Raw genomic sequence first — 22,152 nt, 5'->3', positions numbered from 1 at the left:
AAATCTGTTTGCTTGGGTTAAAATAAAGCTTTAAATCTCTTTATTCGCTGGTATGCTTATTGTCTCTGGATCAAAAAAAACCCCAATTGCCTGGGCACCAGATCACTACCCTGACATTTGACAAAACAACAAATTTCATAAAAAGACAAGTGGATCCCAAGTACTATCAAATAATTTACTTTAATAAGATGATTTTCAGAAAGAAAAGCTTTCAGGGAAGAGTAGCAACATGTTTTGGAAGGATAGAAAACTTATTAAAAAGAAACTCTATGTTTTTTAAAAAAATATTATTATTTTTTGCCATCAGTTAAAACTTGGTAATTTTCTAAACAGCTTGCACTCATTTGGTCCTCAAAATGCCTCATGAATAGTATTGTACTATTATTATTGGGGAAAAAAACAATGGTGGTCACCAATTTAGGCACTAAGAAATAGCTTTTTGTGAAGACCTTTTAGAGCAGGGGTGTCAAACTCAATTTCATTGAGGGCTGCATCAGGGTTGTGTTTGAAGTCGGGGATGGTGGTGGAGTGGGCATGGCCAGCTCGATGTCACTCGTGTTGGGGGTGCCTGTGGTGGCCCAACTGTTCTGCCAGAGAAAACAGGCTCCTGATCTCCGTTTTCGGCTGCGATGGCCTCCTGCAACCCTCTGCCAGTGAAAACAGAGCTCGGGAGGGCCTCCATTTTCGCTGGCAGAGGCACCGTGGGCCAGTCCTTCGCTATTTCCAGGGCAGCCCCATGGGCCAGAGCTAAGTACCCGACGGGCCAGATCTGGGCCCCAGGCCTTGAGTTTGACACCCCTGTTTTAGAGGAATGTTGTTCCTGGATGTTGAGCAGTTGAAAATATTGGGTTTATAAATAAATCTCCCTCTCAACAGAATGGTCTGAAGCTCTAATTTCAGTATGCTGAATCTTTGCCACAAAGACCAAATTCTATGACGTTGATCGAAGCACAGCCAGTTCTCCTTTCTGATTTAATTCTCCAAAGAGGCATTCAGTTCTGCCAGTTTGAGACACAGAGGAAATCCATTTATGAAACTAATCCTTTCCCAATATGATTGTGCTAAACTAAATCCAGAAAAAAAATGGAATACAGAAGGCTCTTTTTGTCTTTACTACTTCCAGACCCTTTTAATGTTGCTTTAACCACAGCTAATGAACTCCAACTGCAAGAACAGCAGAGTTTGATCTCAGTGGTAGATGTCACAGCAACTTTATAGTTTCACTGAAGTGAGAATTGGTGCCTGATTAATTCTGTCCATTGAAGCTATGTCTATTTTTTTTTAAAAAAAGGTAAACTTCTTGTCCAGTATGTAGCATGTGGCAGCTATGTGTTTCTCTAATCCAGAAAAGTACCAAGACAGTACAGCCTGATGTGTAAATAACATTTTAGAGTGCCTTTTTTATTTTTATTTTGGGCACTATTTCAATTATATGCAGAAGTTAAATCAGTATACCAATAAAAAAACTTATTTCCATTATGACTTTGGTTATCAGGATCATATTTATATTGTCTCAAGTGACAATATCAGTGGATGTTATAAACACATTGGAGCACTCGTCTCAAAATACTGCCTGTGTCACTTTTATCTTCCCTGATGGGTAGGTCCTGTCCTTCTCCAGGTTACTAGGAAGATGAAACTATGAAATTTCCAGCCTTCTGCAGGTTCCTTGTCAACATTTTGGATGCTTTTTGTAGTGGAGAGTCTGGTGGCCTTTCTGGTGGTTTTTCTGTACATCCTAAGCTTGTCATAAACTTTTTTCTCAGTGTCATCATTTGGAGAAGGAGACATTAGTGGTACACCTCCTTCCAAACAACAAATACAGTGGCTTCTTTGGTGAGCTGAGGGATAGTGCCCATAATGGCTTTCATAAAAGCATTCCTGAGACTTGCTTTGATATTACCTAATTCCAAATAGTCTGGTTAACATTTATGGAGCTTTTAAAGTCTTTTTTTAGTAATGAATAAGTACTTACAGATATTACATATGCCAGTGACCTAAATACTTTGAAAAGATACTTTGAAAATATGGCTTATGAATGCATCTTCACTTGCATGATTAAATCAGGAGTTCTTGAAATGGTTCTGTTATTCCATGCTTCTACGGAGTTGTTAGAGGCTTCTCTGGAAGCTGTGCTTTTTGCTGTGTTTTGTAATACAGCTTGTTGTTCTCCTGGATTAGGGGTGGGGGAGGAAATGGATGAATCCATATTCTCAAAAACAGATCAGAAGAGTGGGTACAAAGTTATCTTGCAGGCAGGATGTTCCACTGAAAGGGCTTTGATCTACTCTTCTGATCTGTCTTTCAAGTTAGTGAACCTGTGTCATGCCAACTGCAGTTTTTGGCAGTTGATGACAATGCAAGACATTCTGGGTTCAAATAGTTTGTAGGTAGAGTAAAATTGTCTATGTGCAGGATTGTGAAATCTGCTCTTTTTGTGATGGTAATAAACATCTGTAGCTTACTTTTGACGTGTTGCATTGTCCGAGTTTTCTGAGCTTAACTGGAGGGGAGAAAACATTTAATTATACCCCTAAGTAACCATTATTAATGCAAGATTTTGTGAGCACAGAACAGGCAAAACAGAATAATATATGACTCTTTCCAACCAATGAACTGCATTTCTTCTGCATTCCTACAACCATGCGGTTAGCTAGTAATGAAACTTCTTCAACCTCAAACCAAGCTTAGAGAAGAGCAACAACAGATTTCTTTTTTTATTATTTGTGTGCTAGACTTCTAAATATTCACCATATCGATCAGTGCCATCAACCAAAAGAAAATATTGTAGATGTTCATTTCCATATTTGTGGTGTGTGTTTGTGTGTGTGTGTGTGTGTGTGTGTGTGTGTGTGATGGTGGACTGTTTGTACGAACATCGTAAATACTCTTATCAAACAGTTGGTTTAATCAAACAGTTGTGTCAGTTAGGGCCAACGGAGCAATTATTTCAGTTCACATTTTATATGATTTGACAAGTTCACATTTCCTAAACCTGTACATGATGAGTTCTACTGTCATTATATATGAATACTCATGTTTCCTAATTTTATGACACAGTTCAGTACTTTAAAAATCATTTGCAAAATTGCGAATATGAAACCAGGACTGAATTGGAAGGGGAAATTTGCTATATATTTTTTTGCTTCTAACACCTGTTCTGAAATAAGCCACTCATTTATGAAGTCTACCAAGAAGCAAGGATAACTGAGCAGAAAGTATCTCGGTTTAATCGCAGTAAGGATTTTTTAGTGTTAAATGCTATGATTTAAAAATGAAAATTAGGAGCATAACAGGGAAATGCTTTTGTCATGCGAAAGCATGGAGGTGAAAAGCTTAGCACCTTTGATGCTTGCATCTTTCAGTATGACAAGCAAATGGGCAATTACAAAGAACAAATGCTAAATGTCAAAACTGTTGGTGATCTCAGTGAACTGCACTTCTTTAACCATGTCCTTGGCATGAACATTAACGTGCAAGTGCTAATTTATCTGTGCAAACCAACTATCCTCCCTCAAAGTAAGAAAAAGTAATTTGGAGAACTAAAATGTTTACAAATGAATAGTCACTTGGTGAAACAACTCAACACATGCACACACACACACACACACACAAATTTAAAAGAGAAGGCTGAAGCAAAGATACTAAATATGTGTAGGTGTGTGTACATACATATGTTGCATACATACAGTATACACACCGACACACCTTTTTGTCAAATTTAAATGAAGTAGCAACATAACTAGGACTGTAAGCTTCCCCTTTATGAAATGCATTAGCTGTGATTGCTTATAAATAGTTAGCTCACTATTATTTTTCTCTAAAATGTCCTCTTGCTATATTTTTTTTAATGAAAGCTGTCGTTTCCCTTTTATTGTTTGCACAATAAAGTCATTAGTGTTTTTATTACTTTCCTCACCCGGCTGTTATGAACATTATCAATGTTACAAGTTAAATGTTTTAATAAGAAATATTTTTCTCTAAAAGATTAGCACATTATTACCCTAAATCCTGTCGGGTTCATTTTTCAGACAGTTACTATTATGCATTCTTACTAAGTTATTCCAGCTTGCAATCTGAAATATTTGTGGTATAAAATCAGAGAGTAGGAAGGATCATATAGGTCACTAAGCTGAATTCCCTGTTCGGAACAGGAATCCAAAATAAAAACATGTCTAACAGATGTCAGCATAGTCTCTACTTAAAGGTGACTTTAGCCTCCTTAGAGAAATGATCTTACCATGAAGATGCTTTTCCTAACTTCATCTGAAATTTTCCTACACTTTAAGAGCATTATTTCAGTTGTTGCCAAATGGGATGACAAAGAAAAGATTCTTCCATATGGCATTTCCTAGGGTATTTTGAAGATTTATCTCATATCCTGTCAGTTTTCTCTTCCTAAACATATCCAGTTCTGGTATGTTACATATCAACTCTCATCTTCAAGATGCTAATGATTTTAAAACTTCAGTAACATAGATTTTTGTCATTGATTTGGTTATAATAATTTTTCTGTGCTTTCTGTTAGCTTTCACTGTTTATGAAAATGTTAATCTAGACATTAATCTACAACACTGGAATCCATATGTGGTCAAAATCAGAAAATGTTATGAAGAATAAAACATACTTTGACAGACTGTGTTAGAAGCAACAATGTCGTTTTCTGTGCCATAAAAATTCATTGTGTGTACCAGTGATGGGATTCAAAAATTTTTACTACCAGTTCTGTGGGCATGGCTTGGTGGGCGTGGCATGGCTTGGTGGGCGTGGCATGGCTTGGTGGGCGTGGCTGGCTGGGTGTGGCAGGGGAAGGATACTGTAAAATCTCCATTCCCTCCCCACTCCAGGGAAAGGTAACTGCAAAATCCCCATTTCCTCCCGATCAGCTGGGACTCGGGAGGCAGAGCATAAATGAGGGCGGGGCCAGCCAGAGATGTTATTTACCGGTTCTCCGAAGTACTCAAAATTTCCGCTACCGGTTCTCCAGAACTGGTCAGAACCTGCTGAATACCACCTCTGGTGTGTATGATCTCTAAACAAGAGTTTAGATGTAATCTTTAACCCTTTTTGTTTCTTCAAATTAAAATGACTCCTTGAAAAAGATTCTCTTTATTCTCTTTATTGCAGTACTATTATGCAGTAGATACGCTGCTATTTTTACTTCCTCTGCACTTCATTAAAAAAATAGAATTGTTCAGTAACATGATCGTGCTTTCGTCTTGTCTCTTTGTTTCTTTGTTTAGAGCTATATCCCCTTCATTGTCATGAAAATGCTGGCTCCATTTTTATCAAAGAAAATCGATGCATTGGATATTTTTTTTGGCAATTCCTGGAGGGTTGTAATCTATTAAACTGACATAGAGTCAGTTTAATTTTCTAGAATTTGTCCAGAGACAGCAGCTATGTGATTAGGACAAAATAGATCAAGCCACATCTGATACAGTTCATTGATGCAACATTCTTCAGTATGGTATATGTAAACATGGCAATTGAAAATTATATTACTGCATTCTTAATATGTTTCTATAAAATAGCTAAATTTGCCATAGTCATGTCTTCCTTTGTGGAATTACATCCTCAAGGCTGCGGTTTCTGAGAATCTGAACTATTACATTTATTTTATCTAACAATATAAGAGCCTTGGTAGTGCAGTAGACTAAAACACTGTTAAGTAACACCAGCTGCCTGCAATTACTGCAAGTTCAAATCTCACCAGGCTCAAGATTGACTCAGCCTTCCATCCTTTCGAGGTAGGTGAAATGAGGACCCAGTTTGTGGGGGCAATAAGCTGACTTTGTATAAAAAAGAACACCGCTTGGGGGGGGGGGCGAAAGCCCTACTAAGCAGGTATATACAAAAGTATGAAGGCTATTGCTTAATGCATTGTAAGCCGCCCTGAGTCTCTGGAAAAGGGTGGCATATAAATCGAACCAATAATAATAATAATAATAATAATAATAATAATAATAATAATAATAATACTCTACAAAAAACCACCTTACTCGGAACAGCTTACATCCTCCAACGATACCTTAACAGTTCTTAGGTCCTTGGTTAGGACTCGAGCTGCTGAGCTATTAACCAGCCTCAAAGGCTGTGAATCTCACTAAAGATTAACCAATAAATAATAATAATAATAATAATAATAATAATAATAATAATAATATAACTGATATTTGAGTCTGAGAAAAAGTTACAAGTCGCCTTTTGGGAGCTGGGTTTGAGCTTTCCTTTTTTCTTTCTTCCCCCATTGGACCCATGGCAGGTTAAATTTTAGAAGTCAGATTTATATTAGTGTTCCCCAATAAATCTATGGCTTGCATTTGAACATGCATAAAATAGGAGATATCCATACTACAGTTTTAAGCTGATTGTCCCCTGTGTGTGCACCAGCTAGAAATGAAATCACCTTGCTTCCTTCGGCTGATGTTCAATCTGATGTTCTCGCTGGATCAGGTTTACTTCAGTAAGGGATTTTTGAATTCCTCTGCTTCTTTACCTTTCCTAGAAAGAAGGGAGGGAGGGAGGGAGGGAGGGAGGGAGGGAGGGAGGAAGGAAGGAAGGAAGGAAGGAAGGAAGGAAGGAAGGAAGGAAGGAAATACTTGAGCTAGTCCAGGAAAGAACTCTTTGTCAAATTTCACCAGCTTCATAATCACAACAACCACCAAGGAGGTAAATTATTTTAATATTCCATCAATTAACATGTAAAAAAAAATCCTCAAGAAAACAAGACAGCCCTACCTATGCATTGTTTTACTCTTGCATCATTTTTAAGAGGAGCAAATGGCAACAACTGTTGACAGGAAGAAACAGTGCACAATAACTAAACTACTTCAAACTCGGCTGCTAAGTGAACCGACAAATTTATGTACATTTCAGATCTTCTGGAGTAGAAATATGTCCTCAAAGCATAAAGTAAAGCAGATCAGATTAGCACCAAACCTCACATAATATCATAGAATCATAAAATGTCTTGATTGCAAAGGATCTTAAAAAACCATCTAGTCCAAATTCCAGACCATTGCAGAGATCTTCCGTAAAGATCTCTGTGGAAGTTGAGTTATATCTTTTATTAAGGCAGTATGGGCAAGTGTGCGTTCATATGTTTGTATTTCTCAAAAGAGATTTTTGTAAGTAAGTGTGGAGATTGTAATGCAGACAATCAAAAATTTAATGAATATACACAAACAATTGAAACAACCTGGAGATTTATTCAATAAACTATTTATTTACTTACTTGCTGTACAAATAAGAGTAACATATGAACCAGTTCCACTAATAGTAAAATGAGCTGGTATTACTATTATCTGCCATGTTCAAAATGGAAAGCAATGCCATACATATTGAATTAGGCAGTTATTGACTAAGTGAGCTGAGAATTAAATCATCATTTTCATGCCTCACAATTCATAAAAGCGAAATGAGAAATACATCTTGAAAGAAGTAGCTATCAGTTATGGTTGCGATGGTTCTGTATTTGAAAATAAGAAAGATAAATAATAAGAGTTTTAAAAAGACTAAATGGGGAAATAGACATTCTGATAACACTATTGAATTCTGCGAGAACCTCTGGAAGGGAAGAGCAGACCTGTGATAGATGGAAGGAGATCAAGAAGTGAGTTATGGTGAGTTCATATTTTGCAAAAATGTCCTTCTTAATTGTACCCCTCAAACTGCCATCAGCTAGAAATTCAACGTAGTTGTGTAAGCATCACACGATATTGCATACTGTGAGCAATTGTACTGCATTTAAATAATTTTTTATTTTCAAATTATGTGAGGAAGAAAGAGAGAATTAAATAGCTATTAAGCATTTTTTTTTTTTACTTTTGCCCTTGTAGGCCTATAATACATGTCAAAAGGATTGCCCTATTTTTTTGCTGCTCTCTGAGGAAACATTATCTCTGGGAATAACAAAAATTGGGTCAGCACTTACTTCTGGTATGCGGTGACCTCAGAAGTAAAATACTATACATATTCCAGAGCTCCATTCACAAGGGGATTCTGGTACAGCTCTCATTTACATTTCTATCTAAACTATTCATGCGTGGCGCTTGATAAAGAAATGTCCTATGCGGGCACATCTTTTAATTACATCTCTGAAAATAAATATCCTGGGATGCCGTCTTAAAATAGACTTCTCTCAAGTAATCCCACGGAATGGGAGTGTATTATATGAGATCGAACATCTACTGAGAATTGTGAGTTAGAGGGTTTGCATGTGTAAGTAAACAAAAAAAAAAAAAGATTTGTCATTCCAGAGACGTAATTTACATCGCAGTTGCTCAGGGTGGGGACTGCAGACTATACGGAAATTCAAAATTTAACAGGTGCTGAATGCTGAGTCTAGGACACACAGTTTCAATAACTCATTCAGCTGTACAATATAAGCAGCCTATGTTATCTCATGACCATGCGTTGGACTATCTGTGGGGTTTAGGGAATAAAAATACTCCCTCTTGTGCAAATAAAGTAGGAGCAACAGGGGCCTTGGAGGACCAGGCTGGTTCAACATGGCATGGCCTGAGCCTTGGCATTCATATGCCATTACTTCTGTTTCTAATTTAAAAAAGGGGTGAGGTGCTTCTAGGAACATTGGCTAATTCACTGTTGGGAAGCCTGGCCTCCAAGCACGTTGCTTTACTTGGCTGTCTGAAGCTGCTTGGGATATTTTTCTAATCTTTAAAGAATGGCTTTTTGGGTCAAGGTCCAAGGACGAATGTATTCTGTATCCTTGGAGAGAGACTGAGAGAAAGAAAATCTAGATTTAGCTGGTAAAATGGAACCAGCATTACAACAAAAAGTTATGTTTCCATGTAACCTGAGCTCTCTGTCGTGGGAAATATACTGGTGCCTATATTTTTGAATCTAGATTGCAATGGTAATTTATCCACACTTGTCTCAGAGTTTTGTGCAAAGTTCCCAACTCAGGAAACACAATAGCATACAGATCTAACTTTCATACAAAACTTATATTCACCTTTGCCAAATAAAGAACATATGTGAAAATTACTATTAGTAGCTAACTTATCTCTTTAATGTGAATTTATATTCATACATTTAAAGCAACTGGCCAAAATGGTTAAAAACAATAGGTACTTTTTCATTTTACAAAAAAGAAGAAAGTGATTAAAATAATGGTGGGCAGAAAGCTTGACAAACCTGCCTGCGATTGGATTTGCGCTTCTTTTATTTTGAAGGAAATAGTAACCTTAATATGATGTGATGGCACTAATATGGCCAAATACATTTAGAATAAAGTTGTTTTTTTTTATTTTCATTCCGGTTTTTTTAGGTTCTCAGCAGGACTCCTGTTTGACATAAGCATAACAGTCAAAACTGTATTAGCTTTACAGACTGTGTAGATAACCAATTTCATCTCTTTGCAGTGAACAAGGAGTTGGTCTGCATGCAGATTGATGGAAGGCCTCTCTTTCCTCTTACCTTAGTCCAACTGCCTCACTCAAAATAATCCTGTGCAGCCACAACATTTTGCAGTTTTCACAGCTTCCTGAGCATCAATCTTTTCTCCCCCCCTCCCCCCACCAATAGAAATAAAATTGTTTCTAGAATCCAACAGCTGGAACTTGCTGGTTGAAGGAAAGAACAGGAAGACAATGTGTTCAGAGATTACAGAACAACCTGAGAGGGAGAATTTATGCAGTTCCATAAACTTATTGAGTCAGAAAATAGATTGGGGGGGGGAGAGGTGAACAGAGTAAATAATGTGTCAGTCAATACTAGGTTTGTAATGCACAAGCTTCCATGACTGATGAGCAATCGCTGCCTTCATCTCCCATGTAACTTCCAGCTCTTACATCTGAGCAAGGTGTGGAACCTGGGACAGATGTTCCAAAGAGACGTGATCCTCCAGTGTTTTTGCCATGTTCCCAACAAGAGCAGCCAAGGGATGCTGTGATAATACATGTAGCAGTGAAGTGCAAGGAAGGAGGGATGCAAAGGAGAAAGCAGTTTTATAAATTTCCCATGGGCCCAACAGAACTATGGCTGTAATATGGATTTTGGAATTGTCTCCTCTCATAGCTAATCCATCTGTTCTTGCTTTGAAAAGCCTTATTACACGTATTTCATCAAATACCTAAATTTAGGCTGGCTGCAATTCTATATCTTTATTATAGAAGTTGGCAGCCTAGTACTACTGAATCAATAAATCTATTTCTTGTAAGATTTGTGGACCACTGAAGTACTACAAACATTTATTCTATTGTGAGAACATAGGTATGCTAATTTACAAATAAAAGTGCAGTCATGTTTCATTAGTTTTTATAAAAAAATTTTTTTAAAAAGAAGGATATGCTGAGCCTTCCCCCTTTTGTAATTTGATATGTAATTAATGGTTTTGTTTATTTTCAATAGTGATGAAGATAGATATTTTTTTAACAAGCAAAAATCTCTCTGGTAATAGTTTGCAAATAGTCCTAAAGGCAGCTAAGGTACCTTTCCCACTGTCTTTGGAAGAATGCCTGCTTTGACTATGACATGCAATAATTAAAAGACTCTCCGTTGTGTTCAAAGTATCTCTTTCATTATATCACTTGAAGCGTATTTTAGGTCTGACAAAAGAAATACACCTCAGAGAGTAAAAGAAAATGGAAAGGAGATTAAAGGAACCCAAGATAAAATACAACAACAAGTCTCATCTTTATTACATAATGGGTTAACAGGGAGTTAGGGATGAGTTGGATAGGGTAGCCTTATTCAGCCTCTGTAAAAAAAATGAGCATCCTCCATTCAATCTATCCCTTAAATAATTAACACAGAAGCATCTAAACATCAGTGTCTCATGAATGATCAAAGTCTTTGGGGAAGACTTTTCCATGCTAAAACTATACATTTTCAAGGTATACTCTGAAAAAGAAAGAGATGCCACTTAGGATGATATTAGGTCAATGTATTACTTGATAAGAGGACATTCAAGCAAGTTCAGCACCATTGCACCCTATAGTAACACCATTAGAATGTGGAGATATTAGATATGGACTCAGCCTCTTAATGTCTGTTGTGCTCAGAAGCAGGACATCTCAGAAGAGCCAAACATACATTAGCTTCATAGCTAGTTTTGGCTAATCTTACATTAGGTAGCTAATCAGATCTGATTAGTACTTGGATGGGAGTCAACCAGGAAATCTCAGAGCTATAAACTAGACTGTGAAGAACGGCAAGGCACTTAGGTATTACTACTAATAAAGCAAAAGTATAAAGTTATGTCCATGAAGGCACAGGTTGAGTTCAACCCTAGGACATTCAGGGTGTATACACATTTCTTCTTCTCCCATAAGAGGTCATCAGGAAACCTAGCATATGCAAAGAATTTGGCAAACACTAGCAACAGCCATTGCCAAAAATTAGAGATATTTAAGAAGACAAATCTGTTTATGAGCCCTTGCTACTGTTAATTCTTTAATTTTCCAGGACAAATTATGTGATTTCTCCTTAACAATTTCTCCTTATCATTTACTTTGAAATTTGGAAACAATGCGTAATTGTGTGAAATAAATGACACCGTAAGATGTTTGTGGGAAGGATATACAATATTAGGAAACAACATGGCCATTGCTAAATGGAATTGAAAATGAGGGAGTGAACAAGCTCCAGCCAATTACTTTTCCATTGTAACAGTGTGGAAGACAGAACGAGAAAGTATCCTGAGATCCAGAGTTGTGATGTTTATTTAGGAGGGATGATTACAACAGTCTCATCTCTCCCTAATTAAAAAATTTGTTTTATTAAAAAGGGAAGCAAAAACAAGCATGGGTCTGGGTGTGTCAAGGAAAGAGTAAGGCCATGAGGGCAGCAGAAACTTGGTAAAAACAAGACTTCAACCCAAAGGCAATGTCCTCATCAATAGCATTCAGACAGCAAGAGAAAAGTTCAATTCTCAGAATTGTAAGACTGCTGAGAGGCAGAGATATCATGGTCCAAAAACCAAGAAGTTCTTTTAAGCAGTTTCCTTATTGTTCCTTACTCACAGACAAAAATCTTTCCCAACTAAAGCAAACTACTTACACCATTAAGCATATACTCTGAGAACTCCTGGAGAGGAGCTGTTCTGACTCTCTTCCTCCTACTCAAATGATCTCAACTTCGCTGTCTTTTGCTACTCTGGAATGCAGCCCCTCCTCTGGGAATCCAGATTACATTCTACCACAGAGTTGAGAGACAAGGAAGGGAAATAGCCCGACTAGTATAAGCAAACACAAGTAAGCTTGTAAAGTAAACCAGGCCTTTCTTTAAGTCCATTCACAAGTCCATAAAGTAGCGAAAAGGATTTTCGCATACAAATAGATTGAGATTGGCTGTAAGAACCGAAGAGCTGGGAAAAGGTGGAAGATTTAGAAACTAAGAGCTAAGAAATAGTTAAGATTAAAAAACATTGCATAGGATTTACAGTATACAGATAAGAATGGAGGATAATGATTATCATATTTATATTTTTGACAGTTTGATAAAAGTCAGTCATCAGGTATTACTTGGTTTTTTTCCTGTAATATCAAATCATAAATAGAGAAAAGAATGAGATAGAAACCTTCAGCAAAAGAATATCAGGGAGTTTTACAAGCATTGACTTTCCAAAAATTGAGCACGTTCTGTAGTCCTGCACTCGTTTATTTACAATAAGCTCATTGAATTCAATGGAACTGGTGTTTTCTGAATAAGTAGCTATCAGGATTGTGCTGCTAGACAATTATTTTCCTGTGCAAAATTGGAAACTGGCTGAAATATATGAGATTGGATTGAGAGAGCTGGATTTCAGGCATTGGGTCTAAATGCCTGCTCAGTGCAGAAATCCAAATTAAGGAATCCTTGACAGACAGCCATCTATTTTCACTATTTCACTTCAATCATCGAATGGGATGGAACTCTCAGGTCTCTAGATAATTGGTTCCACTGTTTCATTTTTCAAAGTTTCAACTGGACTCTGATTTCCTCAAGTTCTTATTCATCGTCTTTTACTTTGGATGATAGAGAAGAAAACATGGTCTTCTTCTGGGAGGCATGTATTCTGGCAATTCAAGGACTGCCTAAAAAAGATTCAGAATTTTATAACAGTTGGAAAGTATGGTACGATTGGGTCCAGAAAAGGTGGGATAGAATAGATATATGATGATGTATATATATATGGTGGCAAATATGTATGTATAAAGGAATGATTTTATACTTATGGACAATGTAATCATATTATACCATGGTGGCAGGATTGTATATTTTATTTGTGTATTAGTGTATAGAATATATTAATAAAATTATATATATAAAAGGACTGCCTGATATATACACTGACTGTCTTCTATAGACTTTTTTTGAAGTGACCAGATAAACAAAGGGAGAGAAACCTGGTCTAGCAAGACTTATTTATGACAAATCCATTCAATGAATTACTGCATTATTACTACCTGTAATTTCCCGGATCTTCTCCTTATTTGAATGTTAAGGATAGTATCTTCCTTCCTCCTCCATTTGTCTAGAACTTCATATGTTTTCCAATATTTCTCAAAAATGTAGGATAAAGGCTCACTATCACTATTTTAAAATTCCTTCAGGACAATAGGACAATATTCCTTGTGCTATTTCCCCTACAACAGCAACCCTGCGAGAGAGGGATGGCCTTAGAGAAATTGACGGACCCAAAGTCAACCATCTGGCTTTCATGTCTACAGTGGGACTTGAACTCATGTCTCCCTATTTCTAGCCTGTTGCCTTATAACCACTATACCAAACTGGTTCTAGCCTTCTGTGTTGCTTTTTGGCACCTCTTCTGTTGTTTCTTTCCAGAGGCCTGAAAATTATTTCTGAATTTTAGCAATGCAAAATATTTCCATTAAGATAAATAGTATGACATCTCCCTCCTCTAAACAACTTTTTGGATGCTTTCTTTAATCAATCAGAATTACAAAAGCAAATCAGAGCCCTTCACTTACAGCTTTATATAATTCAGAAATGAAGAGCAAGAATTGAAAAAAAAAAAGGCAATATGTTGGATATGTTTATATCTATTATTCCATGTGTGGGTTAACTGTCACGTACTTGTCTAAATATTTAGAATTTCATTAGGAAGAATTTTTAAAAGCTTGCTTTTGTTCTAAAATTATTAAAATGCTACATATTGAAGAACTTGTTCTTTAAAATATTTTCTATTTTCTTCGAATTTTCTAGGTGAGAGGCCTGTACAACAGCAGAATCCAAAAACACCAAAGTAAGTTTATATATATTTATGATGTAAATTCTGCTTTGTTTTTGATGCAGGGAAAAAAATGTGTTGCATTTCAACATTTAACTTGGGTTTATACAGGTAGTCCTCGAGTTACGACCCCAATGGAGCCCAAAATTTACTGTATGTTGCTAAGTGAAACATTTGTTAAATGGGTTGACCCCATTTTATGACTTTTCTTGCCACAGTTGTTAAGTGAATCACTGCATTTGTTAAGTTAGTAACATGACTGTTAAGTGAATCTGGATTTCCCCATTGACTTTGCTTGTTAAAAGTTCCGAAAGCTAATCACGTGACCCCAGAGCACTCCAACCATCATAAATATTAACCACTTGCCATGCATCTGAATTTTGATCACATGACCATGGGATGCTGCCACACTTGTAAGTGTGAAAAACAGTCATAAGTCACTGCCATTTTCAATGCCATTGTAACTTTGAACGGTCACTAAATGAAGTGTTGTAAGTTGAGGACTACCTGTAATATTATATCTGGGGGAATGAAACCACTGCATACGTACTGTGATTTGATGAGGCAGTCTCAGCTCCAAGAAACATGCATTTGTATGCCTTACTTTATTACTGCACATGTTTACGTTTAGAATCTAGGTTGGTATTATTGCAGTTTATTTGGAAAGTAAGCACTGGTGTCAACAACATGTGTTTATGTGATGGAGGCCACTTTTGTTAACCCAGAAAAAGAGTTTTAATGAGGTTAATTGTAAGGGAACAATACTTGCTTACATACTAGTAGTACTTGATTACATAGAAAGTTGTAATAGTTTTCATCTGGATTTCTCTTGCCCACATGTTCAGTGTAAGTCAATATTCTGTGTGGATTAGACTAAGTAGTTGCTCCCCCCTTTTCAAGAATATCTATTTGACCACAAAAAAATTATTCAGGTGGGGTAGTTTGCATAGAACGAACAGTTTTAGGTATAACAGAATCAGTTGTAAGTGATCCAGTTCTGACTGATACTCATTCACTACTAGAACAGAACAGAACAGAACAGAACAGAACAGAACAGAACAGAACAGAACAGAACAGAATTTTTATTGGCCAAGTGTGATTGGACACACAAGGAATTTGTCTTGGTGCATATGCTCTCAGTGACTAATTTGGTCACGTACAAAATGTGTAGTTGGACTCTGTGTAATCTGTGCAGCAAAGGACAGTCCACAGTCTTACAACTGTCATTCATGTGTTTTCCTTTGAGATGAGATACTGAACATTAAGCTGAGCTTTAAATCTGGTATTAGAAACCTGCGTGTACTGTTTAAGTATTTATTTGGTTGTCCTGGTTGGTTATTCCATGAAGGAATTAGAGAGGCAATGTGTAGAAATTACTGATGGAGCAGCAATTCGAAAGATTTTGAAACAACATAAATAAGGTGTATGAGTTGTGGAAACTGGAGCATCAAAATATTTTGGAACTTTCCGAAGCGTCTTATGATAGAAAGATACTTGTCAAAAGTTTCTCAATATATAATCAAAAGACAGGTTCACATGCATTGAGTCATTGGTGATGAACACTGAGATGAAATATAAAATGCAAATGGTTTCAATTGTTTTACTTTACAGTGCTTTGAAATAACCTTGCTGTTAGCATGCTCAATGAGGCTATTAAATTGGTTTCAACATTTTAAAGATGTTTGCAAACTTACGGTGATTTCGAATTCCAAGCTGAACTTCACATTTAAAATAAACTGTTAGTGGTAACATGCTGACTGATTAATTCCCCATTTTCAGCAGTTCAACACTGGTGTTTTTATAGTCAGAACAGAACCGAGAAACATTTGTAAGGCTTAACTGCTGACATGGTATGAGTGTTGAAGCAGTAAATAATGGAATCACAAATACAGAAGTGAGTTCACAAATGCCACAAGCCAGAGGAAGCTAGTCACTATCTATTTAACTGGGATGGGTAATTTTTAATACCTGGGAGGGCAGCAGCAGCATAGTTTTGTTTTATTTTTTTGTTATATACTGTTTATTTTGTTTTTTGGAGGTGTTGAAATGTGCAGAGAAAGCTTATACAAAGGGATAGAAAAAAATGATGATGTTTTCTATTGTGCTTCTTTAGAATTTATAGAACAATTTTTGTGGAAAACATAGCACTTATTTGGGGGAGTCAGATTAAAAAAAAGATTATTTTAAAAAATTGGGGTTGCACATGGCACTGGAGTCTAAGACTGCTCAGCTCTGCCATATAGAAAGCAATTCCATTTCTCATTTTGATGAATGTATCAACTATTTTTTTTTAACCTAAGTTAAACACATAGCTTAACATTAGTTAAATGCCGGGCACCATAAACTTGAGGAAACTGTGAGAAAATAAATCTATAACTTTTGCAAAGACCTGGTAGATTACAAAAATTTTAAACAATGAACTCTAATTTATTATATCCACTTGACCGGCCACGTTGGGCTTGGAGCATTGAAGGCTAATGTGCTATGACATTTTTATAACCTCCAGCCATTTCATAAACTGCATAGAGCATTTTCCTAAGAATAGTAAACAAAACATTTAGAAATGAAATATAGAAAATGCAGACAGTGATTATTACCTTAAGAGTGCTCATTTTCAAACAATCTATCTCAGTCATTTGAATAGCCACAACATTTATGCCATAATACATAATTTTAGTACATATTTTTTTTTCCTTGTGGCCTTTCATATTCAGCCTTTAATCAGATTTCTAGGACTGTGTATATGTAACAAAACTCTGTATCAGTTTAAAAGTCTATGCAACTTACAATTAACTGTAAAAGGTTGGGCAGAGGTGACACAATATTGTGCTGGTTCTCTTCCCTGAACCTGGCCTGGAAGGATACCATGGTTGATGAGAGGTCAAATAGAGCAATGATGGATGCATTACCCCATCCTGATCCTGCCAGAGTTCACCCAAAAGCATGAATCTGTTCCCATCTCATGTCCTGGACATTTCTTTGATCCTATTTAACATCTACATGAAGCTGCTGGGTAAAACCATCCCTCACCATGGGGTGATGATACCCAATTGTGTATCTCTGCCCCTGTTGAGTGCCTTGAGGCTGTTGGGGTCTGGATGGCTTCAATTAAACCCTAATAAGACTGAATGGCTTTGGGTTTTAGGGACATCTCTTTCCATTGGTGTTGGATGGGGTTGCACTGGCCCAAGCAATTTCAGTGAGCAATTTAACAATATTTTGCATTCAGAACTCCTGCTCAAAGAGCAGGTAATGACTGTGACCAGAAAGGTCTTTGCAGAGCTTCATGTTGTGTGCTAGTGGTGTGCATTCTTGGATCACAAGTGTCTTCTCACAATTATTTACGCCCTAATCATCTCCTGTATGAACTTCTATAATATTCTCTACATGGGTCGACCCTTGAATAGTCTCTGGGGCTTCAGCTGGGGCAAAATGTGACAGCACAGTACTGTCTTCAAGAACTGTACACCTTACATCTCTTCCTTGCAGGCTGCATGAGTTACCCGTTTGCTTGTGGGTTTAATTCAAGGTGTTCATTGTGACCTTTAAAATCCTGCATGGCATGGGATCTAGCAGAAGAGTCAAGTTGTGGGTCTCATCAGTTTACAAGAGTGTCATCTTGTGAGTCCTAGGAGGAAAGTCATTTTTTTCCCATAACTCCTGCCCTGTGAAACATCCTTCCCCTTGAAGGGAGGCTGGGCCCAATCCTGTTGGTCTTCTGGAAAGCTCACAAAATATGGTTTTGCCAACAGGTTTGTGTATCCTGTGGTATAGTGGAGCCTGTTGGATGACTATACGATTGCATTCTCTGTATCCTTGTGGCCATTTTGCCTTTTTATTTTGTTTTTATTTTAATTTAAATTCTGGTTTTATTGGTGTTTACATATTTTGCTTCATTATGTATGCTGTTCAGCCACTGTGTGAGATGGGTGGCCATACTAATATGATGATTGAAAATAAATAAAATAAACCTTAGCAGTGGAACATATTATCCCAACTACAAAGTAGCTAGGAAAGACATATATTTTCACTCAATAAATGAGGACTTCAATAAATCATCTATATTAGCTGTGCAGGATTTAATTATTGTGAATAGTTATAATTTAGAAACATTTAGAGAAGAAGAGATTCCCTAACTCATATCATACAGAGAGAGTTGGGGAATGGGTATGATTTCTGCTTGTGGCTATTCACAAGACACACAAGTGTGTACTACGTTGTGGAAAAGCAGGCCTTTTGAACAAAAATATAAGCCTGTTAGGCTGCCTTTTTTCTTTTTCTCCTTCCCTTTTAAGCCTTTTCCCTCCAGCCTCAACATGGCAGAATAGCCAAAAAAGTTGTAACTGCAAGATAGGTGTGGGAGGAGCTAGGAGAGAGAAGGGGCGGAGCCTGCTTTGGTAGTTCGGCATCCACCAGCAGCAGAGAAATGCAGCAGCCAAAAAGAAGAAGCTGTTTTTCTTTCAGAAAGGACTGGACAATCCAGAGGGCAGAAAACAAGGGAGACCAACCACCAAAAGCATGACATGGAAAGATACAATTGCTCTACTTTCTAGCTATTAACAGAGCAGAAAAAAGTGGAATAAATCCCAGAGTGAGGAAAAAAGACAAAACAGGCTTTGTAAGAAGAAAATTTGTTATGTAATAATAATAGTATAGAGCCATGATGGAGAACCTATGGCAAGCATGCCACAGATGGCACTTAGTGCCCTTTCTGTGGGCACTCGAGCCGTCTCACCAGTTCAGTTCTGCTGTGCATGCATGCATGCATCCCGCTGGCCAGCTGGTTGTCGGGTGTCTGTGCCCTGTGTCTGCATGTGCAGCCCCCCCATGTGTCCTACCTCCCACTCATGCACACATGGCCCCTCGCGGGTGTCTGTCGCAAGGAGCCATGTGTGCATGAGTGGGAGGTTGGACACATGGGGGGGCTGCACATGCAGGCACAGGGCACATGTGGGGGCACACACAGGCATAGGGTGGGGCACGGCGGAGGCATGCACACATATGCAGAGGGCAGGGTGCATGTGCAGGGGGGTGTTTTGCAGTTTGGGGGTTCGGGCGCGCATGCATTCACGTAAGCGCACTTTGGGCACTTGGTCCGGAAAGGGTTAGCCATCATTGGTATAGAGCATACTATGTAGGTAAGAGTCTAGTCTAGTAGAAATAGAACAGAATATAGGACATACAGTTTTGTCAGTTTCAGTTACAGGTAGTCATCAACGTATGACCACAACTAAACCCAAAATTTGCTAAGTGAGACATTTGTTAAGTGACATTTTGCCCCATTTATGACCTTTCTTGCCACAGTTGTTCAATGAATCATTGCAGTTTTTAAATTAGTAACATGGTTGTTAAGTGAATCTGGCTTCCCCATTGACTTTGCTTGTCAGAGTGATCACATGATCCCAAGATACTGAAACCGTCATAAATACGAGCCAGTTGCCAAGTGGGTGAATTTTGATCACATGACCACACAAATGCTGCACTGGTCGTAAATGTGAAAAATGGTCATAAATCACTTTTTTCAATGCTGTTGTAACTTTGAACAGTCACTAAATGAACTGTTGTAAGTCAAGGACTACCTGTATCACTTTCCTATCTTTATTTTTGCAACAAAAAATGTTTCCCTAAGCCTTAAATGGGTTAAATGTAAAGAACCCACTTGTTCCAGGGTCCAGTGCTTTTGTGATTCTCTTAACTCTAGGTCAACCTAACAGGGCACAATTTTGAAAAGAACTTGTGCCACATGCAATTGTGCAAATGCTACTTGCATTACATGTCATGAACCAACTGATCAATTTACATCTGTATTTTTTAGACTATAAGACGCACCTTTTTCCCCCCTAAAAGGGGGTGAAAATTTAGGTGTGTTTTATACACAGAATGTAGCCCCCACACCCACTGGCCCTCACCCTTTGGCCTCTGCCTCGCAGCAGTTACCTCCTTGCAAGCAAACAGCAAGAAAAAACAGCTCCTTTCAGCTTCAGCACAGTCTAATTAGCACAAGTTGATTGGATCAGCCTCCCGACTCTCAGCTGATTTGCTCTCAGCTGTTTTGTGCAGGCCTCTGCTGCTTGCTGCAAAGAGGTAATTGCTGGAGCAGATTTTTTTTTTTTACCTTGTGCTAATCAAGCTATGCTGAAAACAAAAATGAAAGTAAAGCAGGCTGTTTGCTGTTTGCTGCAACGAGGCAAAATTGTTCAGAGGCAGAGGGAGATTTCTTTTTCTTCTTTTCCTCACCAAAAAAGGTAGGTGTGTCTTATACTCTGGTGTGTCTTATACTCTGAAAAATACGGTAATTGCATCATTTGTCCAATGACATCATGATGTGTCATTATTTTTGATGTCACTGTAGCTTATAAAGTCAATGTTTTCCTAATTAAATAATGCAGAAGCTGTTAGGATTTCTGTTGCTGAAAACTAGGACTTTCTTCTCTTTGTTGTTTTTTTCCCCCTAATACATGCATGCTACTTACTGCTAAGTATGATCCTGTATTACTTTTCACTGCTAAATTAGAAAGAAATACCAAAGGCAAATATTAAAAGCTAGTTAGATTACTTAATTGGTTGGTGAATTTGCTCTAGCTTGAAGTCCCATGGAATCATATAAATAACACAACCTAAGCAAGAAAATATAGAATGTTTATGCACTAAAGCGGAGAAAATTTTAGAATTAGTGAGGAGTTAAATCTTCAAAACAGGCAGTTTTCCCGTTCAAAACGGCTATTCTGCTTCTGATGAAGCCTACAACAAAATGAGTGTTTCAATTAGTGAAGCAGGATTGCAGTGCAAATGTGTAATATGCAGAAAATCATGAAGCACTAAGACTAGATTTTTAAAATAAAGTAATATCTGAAAATTGCAGTAGCTCTTGTTTCCCCCAGAAGCATTAGTTCTTCTAAACAGACTTGGAGCAATTTGCTTAGTTGAAGTAACATAGTCATTATTTGTGGAGCAAAGGGATGCTGATTACAGAGATCAAAGGATGTTGAAATTGTAAGAGTGGAACATGTTTAATTGTGCCTCTGCTGAATGTTAGGCTGGGGACAACCATTATCCCAGGAAGCTGCCTGAGTGGCATTTTGCAGATGATCCCTCAAAATGTTCTTCTGTTTCCACTAAAGATGACTTTCAAAAGCAGTGAGAGCTTCTTTTTTGTTTGGTGAAGATGCCATGGGGACTTCCTGTTTGCTGCTGGCCGCCGCCAGACGTTCCTTTGGGATCGTCAGCTTCCACTGCCTGTCAGAGCCGCCTTCACAACGGAAGGAAACGGAGGAAACGGAGATAGAGCCGGCAGGGGTGGGTAGAACTCTCTGCAGAGTCCCAAAAGTTTTTCTTTTACTTTTGGGATGGAGCGGATGAGATGCCCCATATCCCCAGCCGCTGCTCCGGGCTTTGGGAGACCTCTGCTAATGCAGAGCCAGGCGTCAAAAGCAAGCCTGCGAATTTGACAGATTACTCAAAGAAAATGTGAGCTGGACCTGTAATACTGAAGCGCAAGTATTTTACTTATCTTTTAAAAATTACTTAAGAGAATAGAGGAAGAGAAAGAGGAAAAAAGTTTCTTTTTAAAATGGCGTCTGCCGCGGCTGGAGAAGAGTTTGAGAGGGAAAGTTCTTCCGTTTTTTATTATTACAATGTAGCGGAATAAATACCACTGGCTACATTTGTAGACAAAACTCCGCTCCTGTTTTTGTTTTTCTCTTTTTTCCCTGGAGGCTTGAGTGTTGCTGGCTGGAAGTCTTTTGTCTTGTTTTTTTTTTTTTCTTCTTCTAACAAAGCCTGCTTAGGCGGAAACATGGCACTGAGGCTTGTGAAGTCAGACAAACAAATAGGTGGGGGGGATTCCCCCACTAAGAATTTAAAGGAACAAGTTTTAACTCTTCAGTCCCAGAAACCTGATTTTAATATAATAGAATTTCTCTTAGAGGAGATTGAAAGAAGGGATGAGATTG

General features: G+C 37.8%; 1 protein-coding gene across 32 annotated transcripts in view; it reads left to right on the top strand.

Moving 5' to 3' along the window:
• The window catches only part of PTPRD (protein tyrosine phosphatase receptor type D), a 1,336,531-nt gene that overhangs the window by 865,744 nt on the left and 448,635 nt on the right, over positions 1 to 22,152 (top strand). For all 32 annotated transcript variants that reach the window (XM_087886215.1, XM_087886206.1, XM_034410407.3 and 29 more), the window contains one exon: positions 14,176 to 14,215. The gene's annotated coding sequence lies outside the window, so the exon portion shown is untranslated. The remainder of the gene's footprint in view (positions 1 to 14,175; positions 14,216 to 22,152) is intronic.

Source organism: Pantherophis guttatus, chromosome 2 (assembly GCF_059756535.1).
Source record: "Pantherophis guttatus breed Tessera chromosome 2, ASM5975653v1, whole genome shotgun sequence".
Lineage (NCBI taxonomy): Eukaryota > Metazoa > Chordata > Lepidosauria > Squamata > Colubridae > Pantherophis > Pantherophis guttatus.
This window is presented reverse-complemented; position numbering and strand designations above follow the sequence as displayed.